The sequence below is a fragment of the Panicum virgatum genome, chromosome 5N (genome assembly GCF_016808335.1).
Source record: "Panicum virgatum strain AP13 chromosome 5N, P.virgatum_v5, whole genome shotgun sequence".
Taxonomy (NCBI): domain Eukaryota; kingdom Viridiplantae; phylum Streptophyta; class Magnoliopsida; order Poales; family Poaceae; genus Panicum; species Panicum virgatum.
Window position 1 is genome coordinate 21,643,995 of NC_053149.1, and position 23,036 is coordinate 21,667,030.

Here is a 23,036-nt window from a genome sequence, read left to right on the forward strand (position 1 = left end):
CCAAATGGGTCGAGGCCATGCCATGCAGAGCCGCAGATGCAAAGCATGCCCGTAAGATGTTCCATGAGATTATCTTTCCATGGTTTGGCACACTACGGATGGTAATCAGTGACGGAGGGTCACACTTCATTGACTCGGCCTTCTGGAACTTTCTCAAGGAACTAGGGACATGGCACAACATCGCAACTCCGTATCACCCTCGGACTAGCAGCCAAGCAGAGACATCCAATAAGCAGATTAAGAATATTTTGCAAAAGACCATGGACGAGATGGGGAGGGGATGGAAGCTGAGACTACCGGATGCACTGTGGGCATACCGTACAGCATACAAGACACCCATTGGAATGTCACCCTACCAGCGTGTCTACGGGAAAACTTGCCACTTACCCGTGGAGCTGGAGCACAGAGCGCATTGGGCTATCCGGAAGTGGAATATGGATCTTAAAATAGCCGGAGAATACAGGAAGAAACAAATCTCGGAATTGGAAAAATGGAGAGATAAAGCTTATCATAGTGCCTCAATTTACAAAGAGAGAACCAAGAGATGGCATGATAAGCGATTGAAGCCTAAGATTTTCAATCCTGGAGACAAGGTATTACTCTTTAACTCTAGGGTCAAGTTATTTGGTCATGGGAAACAAAGGAGCAAATGGCAAGGACCATATCGCGTCATCGACACATCATCACATGGAGCCATCACGGTACAAGATGACGATGGTAATGCCTTTAAGGTAAACGGTCAACAACTCAAGCTTTTCCTAGACCATCATAAAGCTCTTGATGAAGAGGTAGATGTGATTGACTTAGTCGATCCCGTACTTATGTTCAAAAAGAGCCATATAGGCCAAAAGGGTAGGAGGGCCCATCCCAACTCTAAAACACATAGTCCTACCAGTTGACCCGCACAAGCTGGGGCCCACTGGGGCCCAGCCTAGGTCGACCGAGCTTGGGCTAGCCCCACTGAGGCCCAGTTTCGGGGCACGGCATCCTTGACCCACCTAGAGTCCAACCCCATGAGGAATGACAGCGTTTCGCGATGAGAAAAAGGAGTCTCGTACCCTTCTTCTTCCTCTCAGAAACCCTACCTTGTTTCCATCTATTCCCCAAAACCACCATCGCTTCCACCAGCATCCCATCACCATCAACCCATGGCCGACAAGGAGATAGTCCCCTACATTGCACCAAAATCCCGCCGAGACCCTCCATTGAGCCCTATGGAGCAATACTTCATGGAGGCTCTTCAAGAAGAGGCCTTCTCGGTGCCCATGACCTCTCCAGCAACACCTCGAAGCAACCCAAGAAGGAGGGACCCAAGGGGTGCTAGGGGCAGGTTGGCCGACCACCTTGGTCGGCCGACTTCCCCACGGGCCCACTCCGCTCCCGGCTCCACTGGTGGTTCTCCATTGCCTAGTGAAGTGCTTCCAGAGGAGGTACGACAAAGCAAACCGTGAAATAGGCCTTCCAAGAAGAAATTGGAGGTTTTCACGGTCAGATTGTTCCAAGATGAGAATACACCCGGGCCGAGACTTAAGCCCGATGAAGAATATGTTCACTCATGGGTGACAAAAGAGGGTCAGATAATCAGCCACGATTATCGGTTGTTGGCGCTCCTTAAGTACCCATTTTAATATACAGTTAGGAGAGGTTTTGGTAAATTCTTCGGGATGATTCATGTACTAACCCGCCACTTGGCACCCGAACTTGACCGTTTTCGATTTTATCCTGGATTTTGGAGCATGTTGTGTTTTGACAGGAAATTGGACATTTTCGGAGATGTTTTGACGCATGGTTATAACTGGGCCAAGATGAGGAATAAAGAGAAGAACCTGCACGTGAAAGATGGAGCCGAGAGGGGCCAGAAAGAGCCCAGGCCAGCCGGCCTGGAGCTCTTGGGCCGGCCGGCCCAGCCCATTTTCAGGCCCAATTAGCCTCAGCTTTCTTCGGCACGAAGTATGCGTCAACCCTAATCTATATTTTACCAAAACCACCGACCAATTCCGCCTATAAATACCCCGAAGCCGCCGTCAAAGAGGAGGATCACAGAGAGGGCACCGCGGAGAATTAGAACCAGAGATCCATTCGAGTTAGACACAAGAGAAAGGCGACACCGGAGGCCTCATCGTCCCTCGGCACCGCTGCAAGTTGGAGGACAGCAAGGGATCCATCCCTTGCCGGAGATTTCGTCACCATGATCGACTATGCTTCGCTTAGCTTCATGGGGTAAAGTTCTCGTTTGTTCATGGGGTTGTAAGGAGATCTTGAGTTGTAATTGCCGAATCCTTTATGAGATTGATCTATCACGATTCTTGTTGATGATGCTTTGATGCTTAATAGCTCGCGACTTGGCTTTGAGTATGCTTTGCTCTTGCATGGTTTACTTAGATTACATCAACTATCGTGTTCTTGTTGATTCGTTACCGATTGTCCTCGTGTAGTGACAGTATGCGGGAGGGAAAGGTTTTGATCTTGGAACACACCTTTGATAGATTAGATCTGTTCTTCGTTGCTCGGCGATTACATCTCTAGTGATCCTAGACCCTATGGACAAAAGCTCTCTATTTCTTGTGCACACACCTAACATTGCTCACTAGTCTAGATTAGATTAGATTGGTTAGATTAGATCTATTTCACACTCAAACACCCAATATAGATCTTTTACCAACATCATTAGTGCTTAGTCAAGCATAGTAATACACTTGTTCCGTGGATTGATAAACCTTGGGGGAATACTCTAAGGGAAAAGCTACACGATCCGTGCGCTTGCGGTACATAAATTGGTGCTTTAAGAAGCGTCAACAAGCTTTTCTGGCGCCGTTGCCGGGGAACAAGCGATTTTGCTATGTTTAACTTTGTATTAATTTTGTTGGTTACTAACGCCTAACCTTTTCCCTAGAAATTTTTGTTTTTGTTTTTTGTTTTGACATCTCATTCAACACGTGAAGGAAGGAGAAAAATCACTAAGGGATTATGCAAGCCCGCGATCGGAGGACGTCGACATGCAAAAATCAGATTCGGTGTTGCAAGCCACCACGTACGAGATCAAGCCTCAAATCATCAATATGGCGGCGGCAAACCCCTTTAGAGGAGATGAGACGGACAACCCATATAGACATATCAAGTGGTTCACAATGCTATGCAATACGGTACAACAAGACGGAGTTTTGCTAGCTTGGTTTAGATGGAATCTTTTCCCATACTCACTTGCGGAAGAGGCGAGAAGATGGTTTGCACTTGCATCCTTCGAGGTAAAAGGAAATTGGGATGAGTTGATGAAGAAATTTTGCGAGCGGTTCCTTCCATTAAGCAAGGTCCAACATATTCGGAAGCAAGTGATTAACTTTGCGCAAGGAGAAAAAGAAGGAATAGATCAAGCATGGGATAGATTCAATGGATTGATTGAACAAGGACCGAAGCTCGGATTTTCCGGTGAAGTACTCTTGCATACCTTTTATTTTTCCCTAACCCCCGAGTGCATGCAATTTGTTCAAATGTGTGCAGGAGGAGATCTCATGGAGAAAACACTCACGGAAGCCGCCCAACTCCTACAGAAAATAAGCAAGGGGGCGTCCATGCGAAGAGATTGGGAAAACCGATGTTCGGCAAGCTCCGAGGAAGAATCGCAAGTGCGGGTGCTTGCTGGAATTTTCAGAAAAGAGACATCGGAAGAGAGGGAAGAACAACCGAAGCATGGAAAAGTCATAGAGACAAACCACAATGAAGAAGCATTGATCCGGAGTGCAACGAAGGACGACCCGGAAAAGAAAAGAAGAACCATGGGCACCGCCAAATCGCTAAGGGAATTCGAGCAAATGGATTGGATACCAATTGACTTTGGAAGATTGTTCGACAAAGCAAGACCGCGTCCAAATCAATGAGGAATGGCGAAGGTTAATGCGGAAGACTTTCCGCCGGATAATCACACGGGATATACATTTGGCAAGGAATCGGCCGGTGATATTATTCGGAAACTTTTCGAAGAAAAAGAGATAGAGATTGACTTGGACGAAGTGATGGAGGCCAAAAGGATCATGGGAGTGAAATCGGAATCATCACCCTATGCACACATAGCCCATGTATATGCGATTGGAAGCGATCATGGCGAAGGTCATCCATCACCCACACCTCGTGTTGATTGCAAGATAGATGGAGTAAAATGTTGCAATGTTCTATGTGACGTTGGCGCCCATGTTAGTGTGATGAGTTCCAAGGTTTATGTTGAGCTTTTTAACGAAACACCAAACTTAGATGCCACCATCATTAAATTGATCATGGGAGATGGTAGATTAATCAAACCGCTAGGAGTACTTAGAAATCTAAATGTTGCTATAGCGGGTAAAGAAATTCCTACTGACTTTTTTGTGATTAATGCTAGTGATGATGAACATGAAAGCATAATCCTTGGAAAACCTTTTCTCAAATTAGTAATTGCTATTCTAGATGTTGGAAAAGGGATTGTCACTTTTGATCTAGATGGAGAGAAGTACACTTTCAAATTTCATTCAAAACCGTCTCGTGCTTTACCTCTACCTCTTGATAACGAAGGGGTAGAGAGCATTCTTTTCATTGATTCTTTCAGGGATCCCCTCCAACGCGCTTTGGAGAGTGGAGACGCTCAAGATGATCAAGATGGAGAACTAATGGAAACAATAAAAGAGTTGAAGCCGCAACACGGGAATTTGGAGGAAGAAAAATTTGAAGACATTGGAAAGTTAGATCAAGAAGAGGATGGTGCGCCCGATGTTGAGATGAAGCCGCTCCCCAAGGGATTGAAATATTAATTTTTGGGAGATGCCAAGACTTTTCCGGTGATTGTTAGCGACGAATTGAGCCCGGAAGAGACGGAGAAGTTGCTGAAATTATTGAAGAAGCACAAAAGGTGATCGGCTACTTGATTAACGACTTGAAAGGTATTAGCCCTGCTTTTTGCACACATCGTATACAACTCGAGGAGCAATACAAGCCAGTGGTTGAGCATCAAAGAAGGTTGAGCCATGCTATGCGTGATGTGGTGAAGAAGGAGCTTATCAAATTATTGAATGCCGGAATAATATACCCCGTGCCACATAGTGAATGGGTAAGCCCCGTGCATTGCATTCCGAAGAAAGGAGGACTCACGGTCGTGAAAAATGAGAAGGAGCAATTGATACCGCAAAGAACCATCACGGGATGGAGGATGTGCATCGACTATAGAAAATTGAACAAGGCAACGAGGAAGGATCATTTTCTACTACCATTCATTGACGAGATGCTAGAAAGGTTGGCAAAGCATTCACACTTTTGTTACCTTGATGGATACTCGGGATTCTTCCAAATACCTATTCATCCGGATGATCAACATAAGACCACATTTACTTGCCCATATAGAACTTTTGCATATCGGAGGATGCCTTTTGGATTGTGTAATGCGCCAGCTTCTTTTCAAAGGTGCATGATGGCTATATTTTCAGATTTCATAGAGGAGATTATGGATGATTTCTCGGTGCATGGTACTAGCTTTGAAAATTGCTTGGCAAATTTGGAGAAAGTTCTTAAAAGATGTGGAGAGGTTGATCTTGTGCTTAATTGGGAGAAGTGTCATTTCATGGTGAAAGAAGGAATTGTTCTCGGTCATGTCATCTGCGAGAGAGGGATAGAGGTGGACAGGGCAAAGATAGAAACTGTGGAGAAATTGCCACCACCTACGGATATCAAATCTTTGAGAAGCTTCCTCGGTCATGCCGGATTCTATAGGAGGTTCATAAAGGATTTTTCAAAAATCACCAAGCCATTGTCACAACTTCTCCAAAAAGATGTGGAATACATTTTCGATAGTGATTGTCTTCACGCATTTCGAACACTCAAGCAATCACTCATAAGTGCTCCTATCATGCACCTCCGGATTGGAATCTACCTTTTGAAATCATGTGTGATGCGAGCGACTATGCTGTAGGAGCCGTTCTTGGACAAAGGAAAGAGGGGACGGTAAATGCTATCTACTACGCAAGAAAGACTCTAGATGGAGCCCAAGTTAATTATGCAACAACGGAGAAAGAATTGCTTGCCGTGGTATTCGCCTTCGAAAAATTCAGATCATACATAGTAAATTCAAAGGTGATAGTCTATACCGACTACGCGGCAATCAAGTATCTCTTGTCCAAGAAAGATGCTAAACCACGCTTGATTCGATGGATCCTATTGCTACAAGAATTAGATGTGGAGATAAGGGACAAGAAAGGGGCAGAAAATGTTGTGGCCGACCACCTATCAAGGATGAACCATGGAGAGGATGGAAAGGAACCTATCGAGGATCAAATGAGAGATGATCACTTATATAGAATCCTCGACCGAGATAGTTGGATGAATGATATAATAAGGGCGATAAAAGGGATGCCCCTAGATCACTTGGAAAAGAATGCAAAGAAAAGAGTGGTCACGGAGAAAAGGAAATACTATTGGGATCCACCATATTTATATAGATATGGAGAAGATGGAGTCCTAAGAAGATGCATACCAAGAGAGGAACGTGAAGAAGTTCCAAGAAAGTGTCACTCGTCAGGATACGGAGGACATTATGGGCACTTTAGAACTCAAGCTAAGGTATGGGCTAGTGGATTCTACTGGCCTGAAATGCATGAAGATGCAAAAAGATTTGTTTCGACTTGTCCGGAATGCCAAAGGACAGAACATATCTCGCAAAGGAACGCCATGCCATTGAACTACAATTTGCAAATAGACCTATTTGATGTCTAGGGAATCAATTTCATGGGACCATTCGTGAACTCGCATGGGTATGAGCATATATTGGTGATGGTGGATTATGTTTCAAAGTGGGTTGAAGCCATGCCATGTCGGAAGTCATCAACTGAGGAGTCCACGCACATGATTAAATCAGTAATCTTCCCTAGATATGGCATCCCGAGAATCTTGATAAGCGATGGAGGAACACACTTCATGGGCAAAGACTTTGGCAAATGCTTGAAGTGATTGGGGATTGAACATAGAGTGTCCACGGCTTATCACCCCCAAACAAATGGACAAGCGGAAACTTCAAACAAGCAATTGAAGGACATCTTAAAGAAGACCGTAGTAAAAGGAGGAAAAGATTGGTCGAAGAGACTAGACGATGCACTATGGGCATATCGTACGTCACACAAAACTCCTATTGGTATGACTCCTTACCAATTCTTTTATGGAAAAACATGCCACTTGCCGGTTGAGCTAGAACATAAGGCATATTGGGCGATGAAGGAGATGAATTGTGATGCGGAAGCCGCCGGAATTAAAAGGAGAATCCAAATAAGTGAATTGGAGGAGCTAAGATTGAAAGCGTACAATAGTGCATCGATTTACAAAGAAAGGATGAAAAGATGGTATGACAAACGACTACAAAACAAGGAATTCAAAGAAGGAGACAAGGTCCTACTCAACAATTCAAGATTCAAACTTTTTATCAAGGGAAAATTACAAAGCAAATGGGATGGACCGTACGTCGTACATTCGGTTTCACCTACGGGAGCAGTGACAATCATGGATGTGAAAGGCGACCAATATGTGGTGAACGGACAGCGACTAAAGGTATTCTTGGAACCCGACGTCGTGCCCCTTCACTACATCGACATATACACCATGGAGGAGGAACCGGAACGTCAAGCCTAATGACGTTAAGCAAGGTAAGTTTGTAAATATTCTTTTAGATTTTATTCTCGTGGTTTTATTTTTATTTTGGACGAACTTTGAATAAAACATAGGCTCATAATTTGTTGGTGAGCACCTCGGAAAAAGCTGGAGTCCAGGGGGCCGAAAAACCCCCAGGGCCGGCCGGCCCAACACCCCTAGGCTGGCCGGCCTAGGCCCCCTCGTGTGCGAATCGGTCTCGATTTTTGGTAGGTGCTAGATAAGGAAATTTCAAACCTGTGCCTTATAGATTTTGCATGCCTAAACCGAGGAGATATTGGACTTCTCGTCCAAGTCTTTTCGGGACATAAATAGAGACACGGGTTAGATCTATTCTCCCATACTTTTCAATCTACACCACCACCTCGAGAGAGACTTCGACAATGGCCGATCCAGCGAGTGCAAGAGCCACGATTTCAGCTGCGGAGATCGAGGAGAGGGGCTGGACACCCGACACCCCCACGCCAAAGACGCCTAGTCCCATCTTGGCAACCGGTGCGACACCCCTCCTTGTCAATGCAAAGCGATGTGAAGCGAAGCCTCCTCCGAAGAAATTCAATACCCAAGCACGGATGAGCGTCGGAGGGAAGGGCCTTCTATGGTGCAACGAGAAGCTAACTCAAGCCTAAAAGGTGGTCGTCGTCATCAGCAGCCATGAAGACGAGGGCGAGAAGCGACAAGACAAAAAGCCACCCGCACCTAGGCGTTCCTTGCGCCTTCTCGAAGTTAAAAGGAAGAACTACATCGAGTACACCCCGGATCCGAAGGATTATGCGGGAGATAGTGATTGGGAGAGCGTTATGAGCCCCGGTTCATGGTGCGCCACCGGTCGTGACTATGATGATGATTGGCCGGGGTGGCCCGAAGATGAGAAAAGGGAGGAAGACGACCCCTCCGGAAGAGACAGCGGCAAGAAGAAGAAGAAGGACGACGAACCCGAAGACGACAGCCCCAACCACAGCGGGCATCACTCCGGGTGTTGTTTCAAGTGCCGCAATAAAATTGCAGATCTCCAAGCCACCATTGATAGGTGCCATGATCAATTCGTGGCAATGGATCGAAGGATGGATGACATCGAGAGCTTGATCGAGAGAAACTACAACTTCCTTGTCCGTAACATAAGGAAGTTATTCGGGATGGTTGGAGATCTACAAAAGCAAGGAGGAGGAGGGCGCCCTAGATGCAATTGCCATAGGTGCCGTTGAGATCACCGACGAGCGTCACACCCGTTCTTTTATATCATTGCGACGAGGACGCCGCATAATCTAAGCATTGGGGGAGAGGTGTGACGGCTCGTAGATTGATTTGCTTAGTCTTTGTTTAGTCAAAAGTTCATCGTGTGCGTGTTTTTAATTTCGCATGTGTGAGAGTCATAGTTTAGCGTTGTGTGCTTTATTTTTCGCATGTGTGAGAGTGAGTCTTAAATTAGTGTTGAGTCATGAAAATAAAATAAAAAGAGTCTTTATTTTTGTTGGGTCGTGCAATTCTATTTATGCATTCAGTTTTACTTTATTTTCTTTAAAGCAATTGATCACGAGCGTTGTCATGAAAATTAAATCTTATTTGTGGAGCTTAGTAAATTATTTGTCCATGTTAATACCCACACTTGAGCTTTGATCTAGCTCTTGGTTTTGACTATGCTTGCGAGTAAGGCATGATTTGGAGGACTTTAATTTCATAAAAATAATAAAACCCCTACAAACATAAGGTTGATCAAGTTCTTTACAAGTCGAGAGTAAAAATCCTATCATCAAAAAGCTATATTTGTTCCACCATAAGCATTGGATGTGCATTGAGTTGAGTTAGGATTTCTTTCCTTTGGGAGTTTTAATTTCAAGCAATGATCATGTCCTTAATTTTCATCTCTGAATTGCTAGCCTCGTCAATATTCGGTAATGAGAATTCCTCATTGGAATAACTCATGAGATCTACCGGATTCCAAAACCCGAACCTGAGATTATCTTGTTTACTATCCTTTTCCTTGACCACAACCCAATTATGAGGATACATTCTGTTGCTGCACATCATTTGTATAAAACATAACTTTGGGATGAAGAGAGGAAGGTGTACTGGAAAAATGGACCGAATCCGACCTGGGAAAGCCCCAGGCCGGCCGGCCTAAACCCCTTGAGCCGGCCGGCCTAGGCCCCTCTGGCCTCGGCTCGGGCCCCAAAAATTCAGGGAGACACTTTGGATAATTGCCTATCTATGTTTTATAGAAAGTGTCCTATGAAAAGGTTCGGAAGAGAGAGAGAAAATTCGGGAGAAAGAAAGAAAAGAAAAAGAAAAAAATGTGTATGAGAAGAAAAGAATGAATGAAGGGATTCTATGGTTAGAGAAGTGCAAAGAGATATCATCTTGTTTGAATAATATCCTCAATTCCAACCATGTGCAATCCGACAACAAGGACGATGCTTGTGCCTTGAAGTCAATTTTTTGTATGCTTTTGCACATGTCCACCATTCTAAATCTTCTTACCCTTGAACCCTTTACATTATGGAGAAACTCTCATGATCATTGGCTCGGAAGGTAAGCAATCATTAGAAGGTTTTCTTAATTTGACAATATATGTATATACTTTGCTAGCCTCACCTATAGCCCCACTATATACTTGAGAGACTTTTGGGAGATGAGAGTTTGCAAACAATAATAGGATAGCCACTTATATCGAGAGACATGAAAGGACTTGTGCAAGAATTTTTTGTCTAACCTTTGTTGCAGGGTATTTTGCTTCTAAAAACTTAAAGAAAAAACCTCCAATGATGGCAAGAAAAGCAAGTGTTGTCGATATTCAAGTTGCCGGCTAAAGGTAAGAGTTGTGGAGTAATATTGGATGAGTTTTTGAACGCCCGTGATATGATTATCCTTGCTGCTCCTCTGACCTTTGTTTGAAGAAATATTGTTAAACTTGTTTGCATAAGTAAATTTTGCAGTTTGAGAACTCTCGAGCAACCCATGGAAGGATTTGATGATTTGATTTGCTCGAGGATGAGCAAAAGCTAAGCATGGGGGGAATGTTGGTGCTCCTTAAGTACCCATTTTAATATACAATTAGGAGAGGTTTTGGTAAATTCTTCGGGATGATTCATGTACTAACCCACCACTTGGCACCCGAACTTGACCGTTTTCGATTTTGTCCTGGATTTTGGAGCATGTTGTGTTTTGATAGGAAATTGGACATTTTCGGATAAGTTTTGACGCATGGTTATAACTGGGCCAAGATGAGGAATAAAGAGAAGAACCTGCACGTGAAAGATGGAGCCGAGAGGGGCCAGAAAGAGCCCAGGCCGGCCGGCCCAGCCCATTTTCAGGCCCAATCAGCCTCATCTTTCTTCGGCACGAAGTATGCGTCAACCCTAATCTTTGTTTTACCAAAACCACCGACCAATTCCGCCTATAAATACCCCGAAGCCGCCGTCAATGATGAGGATCGTAGAGAGGGCATCGCGGAGAATTAGAACCAGAGATCCATTCGAGTTAGACACAAGAGAAAGGCGACACCGGAGGCCTCATCGTCCCTCGGTGCCGCTGCAAGTTGGAGGACAGCAAGGGATCCATCCCTTGCCGGAGATTTCGTCACCATGATCGACTATGCTTCGCTTAGCTTCATGGGGTAAAGTTCTCGTTTGTTGTAACACCCGGTTTATAAAAGAACATAAACCGAGCAATCATATACGTGCCATGATCAAGTCACACGTATATACAACAGAATAAATAGTATATCATAGCACATATCACGTAAAAAGACATAATAAAGCGAATACGAATGTTATTTATTACATTAATGACATAAATGTCTGATGCAGCGGAAGCGAAGTACAAGTACGATAAAAACTCTCCGAAGCTGAGCAGGGCGCCACAGGGACGTCGACTGGGAGACGAACACCTAGAAGTCCTCGTAGTCCTGGTAGCGCTGAGCGAACTCCCTCGAGTCGGTAGGAACTGAGCAACAGTAGCATATCCAAGAGGAAAAAAATAGAGAAGAGGCAAGAGTGAGTACACAACTTGTACTCAACAAGTATAACACAAACTATGAGGCTCTAAGGTTGGCTGACTCAACTGCGTTAGCTTTTAAGTGTAGGCAAAATTTTATTAAAGCTATTTACTACGAGTTGATGAATTACCATTAACCCAGTTACATAGTAATTAATCAGAATTAATTTATGATACTACTGAGAACCAAACTAAAACCAAGCCACCAAGGTAACCCCGAGAGGCACCTCCCTCGTCGGAAGGAGACAACCCCACTAATCAAAAGGAGGATCTGGGCCGCTCATAACCGTGAGCACGGCTAGTATACCAGTTTTACACTCTGCAGAGGTTGCACATCTTTACCCACAAGTCGTGAGCTACGCTAGAGGTTCATCACACTTCCTTAGGTGAGATGACTAGCGACTCACTACGAGGCCGTTACAAAGAATCTCGTTGGTAAGGCGTAACCGCGAGAGTTAGGTCAGCGACGATGGGGCCCACCTCATGGGGGTACAAGCACAGGTGCGCAAACCAAGCACAGACCAGCCGGAGGAGCAGGGACCATTGAAGCTTACTACTCTTGCCCCGCAGGTAAGTTACTCCAAACCAAAAAGACCTAATTAGTAAGCCAAGTCTATCCCATTCTAGCCTTGTGGTAGCGCTGTTGTCCCAGGTTGTCGCTCTATGAACCGGTCCTTATGGAGAGTGGCCAACCAAGCACTAAGCACCGTGCTGGCCCCCTAAACCATATTTCTACAAAAACCATCTTTTAACGAGACGTGAGCCACTCATCCACACAGAGGGCCACTCTCAGAATTAAGTTCAAGTAAACCATTAATCAAATTAATTAAAAAGGACCAGAGTGTGTTATAGCGCAGCAACCTAGCACAACTAACCAAAATGCAACCCAAAGGTATATATAAAGGATATAAAGTGGCTAGGAAAGTCCTTATAGGCATTCAGTATTAAAATGCAGTATGAAAAGGTATTTAAAAGTGATAGGTTGTTCATATTATACTTGCCTTCCTCGTACTGCTCCTGCTACTGCTCAAAGTGCTCGGAAGACGGCTGCTCCTGGTACTGGTACTGGGGCTCCTCAGATGCATCAACGTCTACTCACGAACACATGGCCAAAACAAGGCACAACAATAAGCATACAAGCAAACACTAACAAAAACTAAGAAACAGTACATCAATACATAAAAACAGCAAGAAAAACTAAGCTAAAACTATTCTGCGCGTTACAACGATCGCGTGGATAAAAAGAACGCCTAAATCGGAGCTAAAACGCATAATCTAGGCCAAAAACAAGGTTAAGGGACTAAACTGTAAGAAAAACTGAGGTTCCAGGGCTTTTCTGCTAAAATAGAGGGACTAAAACGCAATTAAACGTTAACTCCAGAGTCTAACTCGCAAAATCAGCAGCAAAGGACGGCGGGTTCTATTTCCAGAAAGGCCAGGGGGTTATGTACTAAAAACAGGACCAAACCGTAAATACTTTTGACTAAGGCTGGACCGCAGGTTGATTTAGGCAAAGTTGGGGGTCTGTTTAGAAAAAGTGCCAGGCCGAACCGTTATCTTTGGATCTCGGACGTAGGATCGGGATCTGACGGTCTGGATCTAATGGGGATTCGATCTAATCGTAGCCGTAGACTCCGGATCGGACGGCGCAGGGGGTTCGGGCCGACGGCGGCGGCGCGAGTCGCCGGAATTCCCCTGTCCCGCGGTGGCGTGCGAGGGATCCCGCCGGAGTTCGCCAAAACCAGCACTCCGGGGGTCAACGCGGCTTGGTTTTTTTTTTGTTCTGGGTGAAAAACGCGAAGTGCGTAAACCACTGGGGAGATAGGCCGGGCCCGGGGCGGTCTTGGTACGCAGTCGCGCCGACGGGGTGGGTCGCCACGCGGCGGAGCGCGCCGGAGTTCGGCCTTCCGGCAACCGCAGGGCCTACAGCCCCTCGGATCAAGACAGCAGGGAGAGAAAGAAGGAGTGGGGCTCACCTAGGGCTCGGTCTCGGCCGATGACGGCGCTGCAGGGCGGCGGCGGGGGAGTTGGGCGGCGGCGCACCGTCAAAGCTTGATGAAGGGGATGACGGCGTGCTCCTCCGAGCTTCTCCTCCCTACGGCATGATGCGTAATTGAGCTGCAGAGGTGGCATAGGGTCAGGCGGTCCGGAGAAGTGCTGACGGCGAGAAAAATCGGCGGAGAGCACCCTCACCGCGGCGGCGCTCCGGTGACCAAAATTGGCGCAGGCTCGAACTGGGGTCGGGGCAGCGAGTCCGGGGGCGAACCTGGCCCCAAGACGAAGCTTCTGCGGCGGATCTCGGTGGCGGGGGCGCGGCGGAGCTTTGGGACCACGGCGGCGCAGGGGGCGTCGCGTGGCGGAGCGGGGATGCGGCGCTAGGGTTTGGAGGCTCTGGTGGCGGCGGTGGAGAGGTGGGGTTCGGAGGAGGGCCGGGGACCCTTCTTATAGGGCGGCGGCGGCCTTGGCATGCGCGCCTGGTGTGGGAGATCTCCCCGGGAAAAGCGGCATGACGAGCGCGGCCGTTGCGCGAGGAAGGGGGCGAAGCTGACGCGAGGGCCCGGGTCTTGCGGTCGCGGGGTGGCGCAGGCCAGCAGGCCCCGCGCGGGGTTGGGCCGGGAATGGAGGAAGTTGTCTGGGCCGATCGCAGGAAGGTAAAGAGAGGAGAGCTGGGCTAGGCTTGGGGTTTAGGGGTTTTGGGCTGGATTTGGGCAATGGTTTGGGGCCTTCTCTCTATCTTCCCACTTCTATTTTCCTATTTCTAGTTCTAACTCAAACCAAACTAGATGAATTCAAATTAAATTTTGAATTCCACAACCTAAAGCAAACAAGCAAAAATAAAAACATCCAGCATGAATGCAACATTAAAAGTAGATCTATGATAGATTTTAATTACTTATAGAACAAGAATTTAGGTTAAATGCAAGTCTAACACAATAAACCTTAGAAAAAATTAAATAAAGCCAATTAAATTTATTATTAATTGTTGAAATTTAAATTAGGGTGTTATAGACCCTACCCCCTTAAAGAAATCTCGTCCCCGAGATTTAGCTGGGCTGGCTAGCAAAGAGATCTGGATATGTGTTCCTCAGCTCATCTTCTCGCTCCCATGTAGCCTCAGCTTCACTGTGATGACTCCACTGAACTCTGCACATCTTGATGCGCTTGTTCCGAGTAACCCTCTCTGATGTCTCCAGAATCTTCACCGGATGCTCAATATAAGTCAGATCCTCCTGGACAACTACTCCATCCAGTGGTGCCTGCTCCTCGGGTACTCGCAGACATCTTTTCAGCTGAGATATGTGGAAGACATCGTGAACTCCTGAGAGGCTGGTGGGCAACTCCAGGCGATAAGCAACTTCGCCTTTCCTCTCTAGCACCTTGAATGGCCCCACATGCCGAGGTGCTAACTTCCCTTTGACATTGAATCTGCGGATTCCTCTCATCGGAGACACCTTCAGATACACATAATCACTGACACTGAAAGTCAGGTCTCTCCGTTTGCCATCTGCATAGCTCTTCTGTCTGCTCTGTACAATCCTCAGATTTTCCCGCACAGCCTGAACCATCTGCTCTGCATCATCTATGATCTCAGGGCCAAAGAGCTGCTTCTCACCAATCTGATCCCAATAGAGTGGAGTCCTGCACTTTCTGCCATACAATGCCTCAAAGGGGGACTTCTTCAGACTGGCCTGATAGCTGTTGTTATATGAGAACTCAGCATATGACAGGCACTTATCCCAACTAGTACCATACTGAATAGCACAAGCTCTCAACATATCATCCAACACTTGGTTGGTTCTCTCTGTCTGCCCATCTGTCTGAGGGTGATAAGCCGTACTGAAATGCAGCTTCGTATCCAGCGAATCATGGAGCTGCTCCCAGAACCGAGAAGTGAACTGAGACCCTCTGTCAGGTATGATCTTCTTGGGTACACCATGTAAGCAGACAATCCGAGAGATGTACAACTCTGCAAGTCTCGCACCAGAGTAAGTAGTGTTCACTGGAATGAAATGAGCAACCTTTGTCAATCGATCCACTACTACCCAAATGGAGTTGTACCCTTTCTGAGTACGAGGCAATCCAACAATGAAGTCCATAGTGATCTCCTCCCATTTCCACTCTGGAATCTTCAAAGGCTGTAATAGACCTGCTGGCCTCTGATGCTCAGCCTTGACACGCTGACAGGTGTCACAAATAGCCACGTACTCTGCCACTGAACGCTTCATACCATACCACCAGAATCGTTCCTTCAGATCATAATACATCTTCGTGCTGCCCGGATGAATAGAGTATACTGTATCATGGGCCTCACTCAGAATCAACTTCCGGAGATCATTCACATCTGGCACACAAATCCGGTTCTTGTACCACAAGGTACCCTAATCATCCTCTCTGAAATGAGGAGCCTTGACCTTCTTGAGCAACTCACGAATCTCCTGCAGCTTCTCATCTTCTTTCTGATGCTGCCTGATCTCTGCCTCTAGAGTCGGTACTGCCTCAAATGCTGCACTGGAGGTATGATGCAAGAAGCCTAGACTCAACTGCTCGAACTCCTCGCATAACTCTGGAGGCATCTGGAAAGCCACGGCCATGTTGACATAACTTCTCCTGCTCAGAGCATCTGCTACAACATTGGCCTTGCCCGAATGATAGTGAATCTCCAGGTCATAGTCCTTGACCAACTCCAGCCATCTCCTCTGCCGCATGTTCAGCTCATTCTGCGTGAAAATGTACTTGAGGCTCTTGTGATCAGTGTAGATATCACACCGCTGCCCATACAAGTAATGCCTCCAAATCTTCAGAGCATGCACAACTGCGGCTAACTCAAGATCATGGGTGGGATAATTCAGCTCATGCCGACGTAACTGCTGTGAAGCATAAGCAATCACTCTGCCCTCCTGCATCAGAACACACCCAAGACCATCCTTCGAAGCATCACAATATACCGTGAACCTCTTGGTCTGGTCTGGCAGAGTCAGGACTGGCGCCGTAGTCAACCTTTTCTTCAGCTCATTGAAGGCCCTCTGCCGCTCATCAGTCCATATGAATGCCACATTCTTCTCTAGCAAGGAAGTCAAAGGCTTCGCGATCTTGGAGAAATTCTCAATGAACCTCCGATAATATCCTGCTAAGCCCAAGAATGACCTGACTTCCTTTACTGTCTGCGGTGTCTCCCACTCGAGCACATCCTTCACCTTGCTCGGATCAACAGCAATGCCCCCCCCTGAGAGATAACATGACCGAGGAATGGAACCTCGTCAATCCAGAACTCGCACTTGCTGAACTTGGCATACAGTTGATGCTCTCTCAATCTCTGCAATACGAGTCTCAGATGCTCCTCATGCTCTTCTTCAGTCTTGGAGAAGATCAGAATATCATCAATGAAAATCACCACAAAGACATCCAGATAATCCATGAAGACCATGTTCATCAGATGCATGAAGAAAGCCGGGGCATTAGTCAAGCCGAAGGACATGACTGTATACTCATATAGCCCGTACTTGCATGTGAATGCCGTCTTCGGAATATCCCCAGGACGGATCCTCAGCTGAAAATAACCCGAGCGAAGATCAATCTTCGAGAATATACGAGCACCTCGAAGCAGATCGAAGAGATCCTCAATACGGGGTAGTGGATGCTTGTTCTTGATAGTGACTGCATTCAGCTCCCGATAATCCACACACATCCTCTTCGAGCCATCCTTCTTATCTACCAGCAATAATGGAAAAACCCAAGGAGAGAAGCTGCGACGGATATAGCCCTTGGCTAGCAACTCATCAATAGTCTTCTTGACTTCTTCATGCTCTATAGGCGCCATGCGGTAGGGCCGCTTTGCAATAGGAGCTGTGCCAGGCAAGAGATCAATACAAAACTCAATGGCGCGTTCAGGTGGCATACCTGGCAAATCATCCGGAAAGACATCCGGGAATTCAGACACCACGCGAATACCGTCCGTGGGTCTAGCCTCCATCTGATGAAGAAATCCAGAAGGCTCCACTGCACTGATAACAACCTCTTGGCCACTGGAAGCTGATAGCAAGACTGTCCTCTGAGGACAATCTATCCGGACTCCCCACTTGGCCAGAGTCTCCATTCCCAGAATGACATCAATGCCCTTGGTGTCTAGCACCATCAGATCAGTATAGAACTCTACTCCCCTCAAGAAAACACTGACTCTCGGGCAGTAAGTGTGAGACCTCAACTGTCCTCCCGGTGAAGATACTAACAGGCACCTCTTTAATGTGCTAGTATGAATACCATGATGCTCGACAAAAGACTGAGTAATGAAGGAATGCGTAGCACCAGTATCGAAAAGCACTGTAGCTGGATATGAATTAACCATGAACGTACCAATAACCACGTTGGGAGCCTCGGCCGCTGACTCGGCCGTCACGTGGTTCACTCTGCCCTGAAGTGGCGCCCTGGGCTGAGCTGGGCGCCCCTGCTGTCCCGCCTGCGCCTTCCGGGGGCAAGCGTTGGCATAGTGCCCCGGCTGGCCGCAGTGAAAGCAGGTGTGAGGGGGTCCCTGAGCCTGCTGTCCGGTAGGAGCTGCCGGACGTGGAGCCTGCGGTGCCGGTGGAGCAGCACGAGCTGGAGGTGCCGGTAACCTCTGGCCCTGCCCCGCCTGCTGCTGCTGTCGAGGCGGGTACTGCTGAGGTGGCCTCGGCTGGTACTGCTGAGGAGGCCGGTACTGAGGCTGCTGGTACTGCTGAGGCTGCTGGAGGCGAGGACGAGTGTTGCTGCCGGAAGCAACGGGGACAATCTTCCTCTTCTTGTCCTCCATCTCCAAGTGCTTGCGCTCAGTGTTGAGCGCGCTGTCAACCAGATGGTTGAAGTCGTCGAAGAGGAGGTTGAGCAGCGCGTACTGGAGGTAGTCCTCAAGGCCCTCCATGAAGTGCTCCTGCTTCTTGCGGTCATCAGCAACATCGGCAGGGGCGTAGCGAGCAAGCTGCAGAAAGCGATCACGATACTCCGTGACCGACATAGTCCCCTGAAGTGACAAAGACAGATAGATATCGAAAGATTAACTCAAGATTCATAAGGATAGAACAAGGGGCATTAGCTCAAAAGAAACCGCTGAATGATTATATTTAAGATTACCTGCTTCAGTGCAAGGAACTCCTTCTGCTTCATCTTCATAACGCCCGCGGGGACGTTGTGGCTGCGGAAGCGCTCCCTGAACTGGAGCCAAGTGAGAGCCTCGCGGTCCTGAACTGGGTGGGACTCCCACCAGTCCAAAGCTGCCCCTCGCAGCTGTCCTGCTGCGTACAGAACTCTCTCCCGATCATCGCACTAGGCGATGTCCAGCTGACGCTCCACTGCACGGAGCCAGTCGTCAGCCTGAAGAGGGTCGGACATGTGAGAAAACGTCGGCGGGTGACCCCTCAGAAACTCAGCATGCCTGTCGCGAGGCTGCGGCGGTGGAGGAGGCGGAGGCTGAGTGTGAGCCTACTGAAGAGCCTGAACAGTGTTGTTCAGGGTGGCCATCATCTGCATCTGGAGCTGGAAGTACTGCTCCGGAGTCAAAGGTGGAGGCATCGGGACCCCAGTCCCCTGGGTGTTCTGACCCTAGTTGTTCTGCCCCTGCTGGTCAGAACCACGCCTGGTGTTCACCATCTGATTTTTGGACAAAAGATTTCACGAGTAAGGATATTGCAGGAATAAGTTCAGATAGATATGATAACTATTTGCGGAAAAAGACTCAGCCATGATAAAGTAGATAGGATAGAGTGGACTGTTTTACCCCCAACGATCTAACTCATTTTATTAATTAGTTAACTTTAACATGAGAGTAATTTCCTCTAAACAATTTAAACTACTAAGCTATACAATCATTCAAAAATCCAAATCAAACATGTAGCATAATAACAAGCAGATAATTTTCACGACTTAGCCGAGTTTAACATACGACTCGACTAACACAACGCGTCGCAGAACGTGCTATCGTATTATTAAGGGTCACCTAGCTTATACTCATGGTGGTCAGATGACTGATTCGGGCCAAAATCTACGAAAACTGTTCTTTAGTAAGAGAAATCAAGGCAAGATGGGTAAAAGTCATAGAAATCAAGGGGTATAATAGTAAAATAGTTTCAGCAGACAAGGATTGGAGAGAAGAAGTCATACAACTCGACCAGTTCTATCTAGGCTTTGTCCTACAGTCGATATGGCTCTGATACCACTCTGTAACACCCGGTTTATAAAAGAACATAAACCGAGCAATCATATACGTGCCAGGATCAAGTAACACATATATACAACAGAATGAACAGTATATCATAGCACATATCACGTAAAAAGACATAATAAAGCGAATACGAATGTTATTTATCACATTAATGACATAAATGTCTAATATAGCGGAAGCGAAGTACAAGTACGATAAAAACTCTCCGAAGCTGAGCAGGGCGCCACAGGGACGTCGACTGGGAGACGAACACCTAGAAGTCCTCGTAGTCCTGGTAGCGCTTTGCGAACTCCGTCGAGTCGGCAGGAACTGAGCAGCAGTAGCGTATCCAAGAGGAAAAAAATAGAGAAGAGGCAAGAGTGAGTACACAACTTGTACTCAACAAGTATAACACAAACTATGAGGCTCTAAGGTTGGCTGACTCAACTGCGTTAGCTTTTAAGTGTAGGCAAAATTTTATTAAAGCTATTTACTACGAGTTGATGAATTACCATTAACCCAGTTACATAGTAATTAATCAGAATTAATTTATGATACTACTGAGAACCAAACTAAAACCAAGCCACCAAGGTAACCCCGAGAGGCACCTCCCTCGTCGGAAGGAGACAACCCCACTAATCAAAAGGAGGATCTGGGCCGCTCATAACCGTGAGCACGGCTAGTATACCAGTTTTACACTCTGCAGAGGTTGCACATCTTTACCCACAAGTCGTGAGCTACGCTAGAGGTTCATCACACTTCCTTAGGTGAGATGACTAGCGACTCACTACGAGGCCGTTACAAAGAATCTCGTTGGTAAGGCGTAACCGCGAGAGTTAGGTCAGCGACGATGGGGCCCACCTCACGGGGGTACAAGCACAGGTGCGCAAACCAAGCACAGACCAGCCGGAGGAGCAGGGACCATTGAAGCTTACTACTCTTGCCCCGCAGGTAAGTTACTCCAAACCAAAAAGACCTAATTAGTAAGCCAAGTCTATCCCATTCTAGCCTTGTGGTAGCGCTGTTGTCCCAGGTTGTCGCTCTATGAACCGGTCCTTATGGAGAGTGGCCAACCAAGCACTAAGCACCGTGCTGGCCCCCTAAACCATGTTTCTACAAAAACCATCTTTTAACGAGACGTGAGCCACTCATCCACACAGAGGGCCACTCTCAGAATTAAGTTCAAGTAAACCATTAATCAAATTAATTAAAAAGGACCAGAGTGTGTTATAGCGCAGCAACCTAGCACAACTGACCAAAATGCAACCCAAAGGTATATATAAAGGATATAAAGTGGCTAGGAAAGTCCTTATAGGCATTCAGTATTAAAATGCAGTATGAAAAGGTATTTAAAAGTGATAGGTTGTTCATGTTATACTTGCCTTCCTCATACTGCTCCTGCTGCTGCTCAAAGTGCTCGGAAGACGGCTGCTCCTGGTACTGGTACTGGGGCTCCTCAGATGGATCAACGTCTACTCACGAACACATGGCCAAAACAAGGCACAACAATAAGCATAGAAGCAAACACTAACAAAAACTAAGAAACAGTACAGCAATACATAAAAACAGCAAGAAAAACTAAGCTAAAACTATTCTACGCGTTACAACGATCGCGTGGATAAAAAGAACGCCTAAATCGGAGCTAAAACGCATAATCTAGGCCAAAAACAAGGTTCAGGGACTAAACTGTAAGAAAAACTGAGGTTCCAGGGCTTTTCTGCTAAAACAGAGGGACTAAAACACAATTAAACGTTAACTCCAGGGTCTAACTCGCAAAATCAGCAGCAAAGGACGGCGGGTTCTATTTCCAGAAAGGCCAGGGGGTTATGTGCTAAAAACAGGACCAAATCGTAAATACTTTTGACTAAGGCTGGACCGCAGGTTGATTTAGGCAAAGTTGGGGGTCTCTTTAGAAAAAGTGCCAGGCCGAACCGTTATCTTTGGATCTCGGACGTAGGATCGGGATCTGACGGTCTGGATCTAATGGGGATTCGATCTAATCGTAGCCGTAGACTCCGGATCGGACGGCGCAGGGGGTTCGGGCTGACGGTGGCGGCGCGAGTCGCCGGAATTCCCCTGTCCCGCGGTGGCGTGCGAGGGATCCCGCCGGAGTTCGCCAAAACCAGCACTCCGGGGGTCAACGCGGCTTGGTTTTTTTTTGGTTCTGGGTGAAAAACGCGAAGTGCGTAAACCACTGGGAGATAGGCCGGGCCCGGGGCGGTCTTGGTACGCAGTCGCGCCGGCGGGGTGGGTCGCCATGCGGCGGAGCGCGCCGGAGTTCGGCCTTCCGGCAACCGCAAGGCCTACAGCCCCTCGGATCAAGACAGCAGGGAGAGAAAGGAGTGGGGCTCACCTAGGGCTCGGTCTCGGCCGATGACAGCGCTGCAGGGCGGCGGTGGGGGAGTTGGGCGGCGGCGCACCATCAGAGCTTGATGAAGGGGATGACGGCGTGCTCCTCCGAGCTTCTCCTCCCTACGGCACAATGCGTAATTGAGCTGCGGAGGTGGCACAGGGTCAGGCGGTCCGGAGAAGTGCTGACGGCGAGAAAAATCGGCGGAGAGCACCCTCACCGCGGCGGCGCTCCGGTGACCAAAATTGGCACAGGCGCGAACTGGGGTCGGGGCAGCGAGTCCGGGGGCGAACCTGGCCCCAAGACGAAGCTTCTGCGGCGGATCTCGGTGGCGGGGGCACGGCGGAGCTTTGGGACCACGGCGGCGCAGGGGGCGTCGCGTGGCGGAGCGGGGATGCGGCGCTAGGGTTTGGAGGCTCTGGTGGCGGCGGTGGAGAGGTGGGGTACGGAGGAGGGCCGGGGACCCTTCTTATAGGGCGGCGGCGGCCTTTGGCGTGCGCGCCTGGCGTGGGAGATCTCGCCGGGAAAAGCGGCGTGACGAGCGCGGCCGTTGCGCGAGGAAGGGGGCAAAGCTGACGCGTGGGCCCGGGTCTTGCGGTCGCAGGGTGGCGCAGACCAGCAGGCCCCGCGCGGGGTTGGGCCGGGAACGGAGGAAGTTGTCTGGGCCGATCGCAAGAAGGAAAAGAGAGGAGAGCTGGGCTGGGCTTGTGGTTTAGGGGTTTTGGGCTGGATTTGGGCAAGGGTTTGGGCCCTTCTCTCTATCTTCCCACTTCTATTTTCCTATTTCTAGTTCTAACTCAAACCAAACTAGATGAATTCAAATTAAATTTTGAATTCCACAACCTAAAGCACACAAGCAAAAATAAAAACATC

General features: G+C 47.7%; 1 pseudogene; it reads left to right on the forward strand.

Annotated features, from left to right (window-relative positions):
* The first annotated feature begins 6,141 nt into the window (after positions 1-6,141).
* LOC120674666 overlaps positions 6,142-23,036 on the forward strand; it is a 274,212-nt pseudogene continuing 257,317 nt past the window's right edge.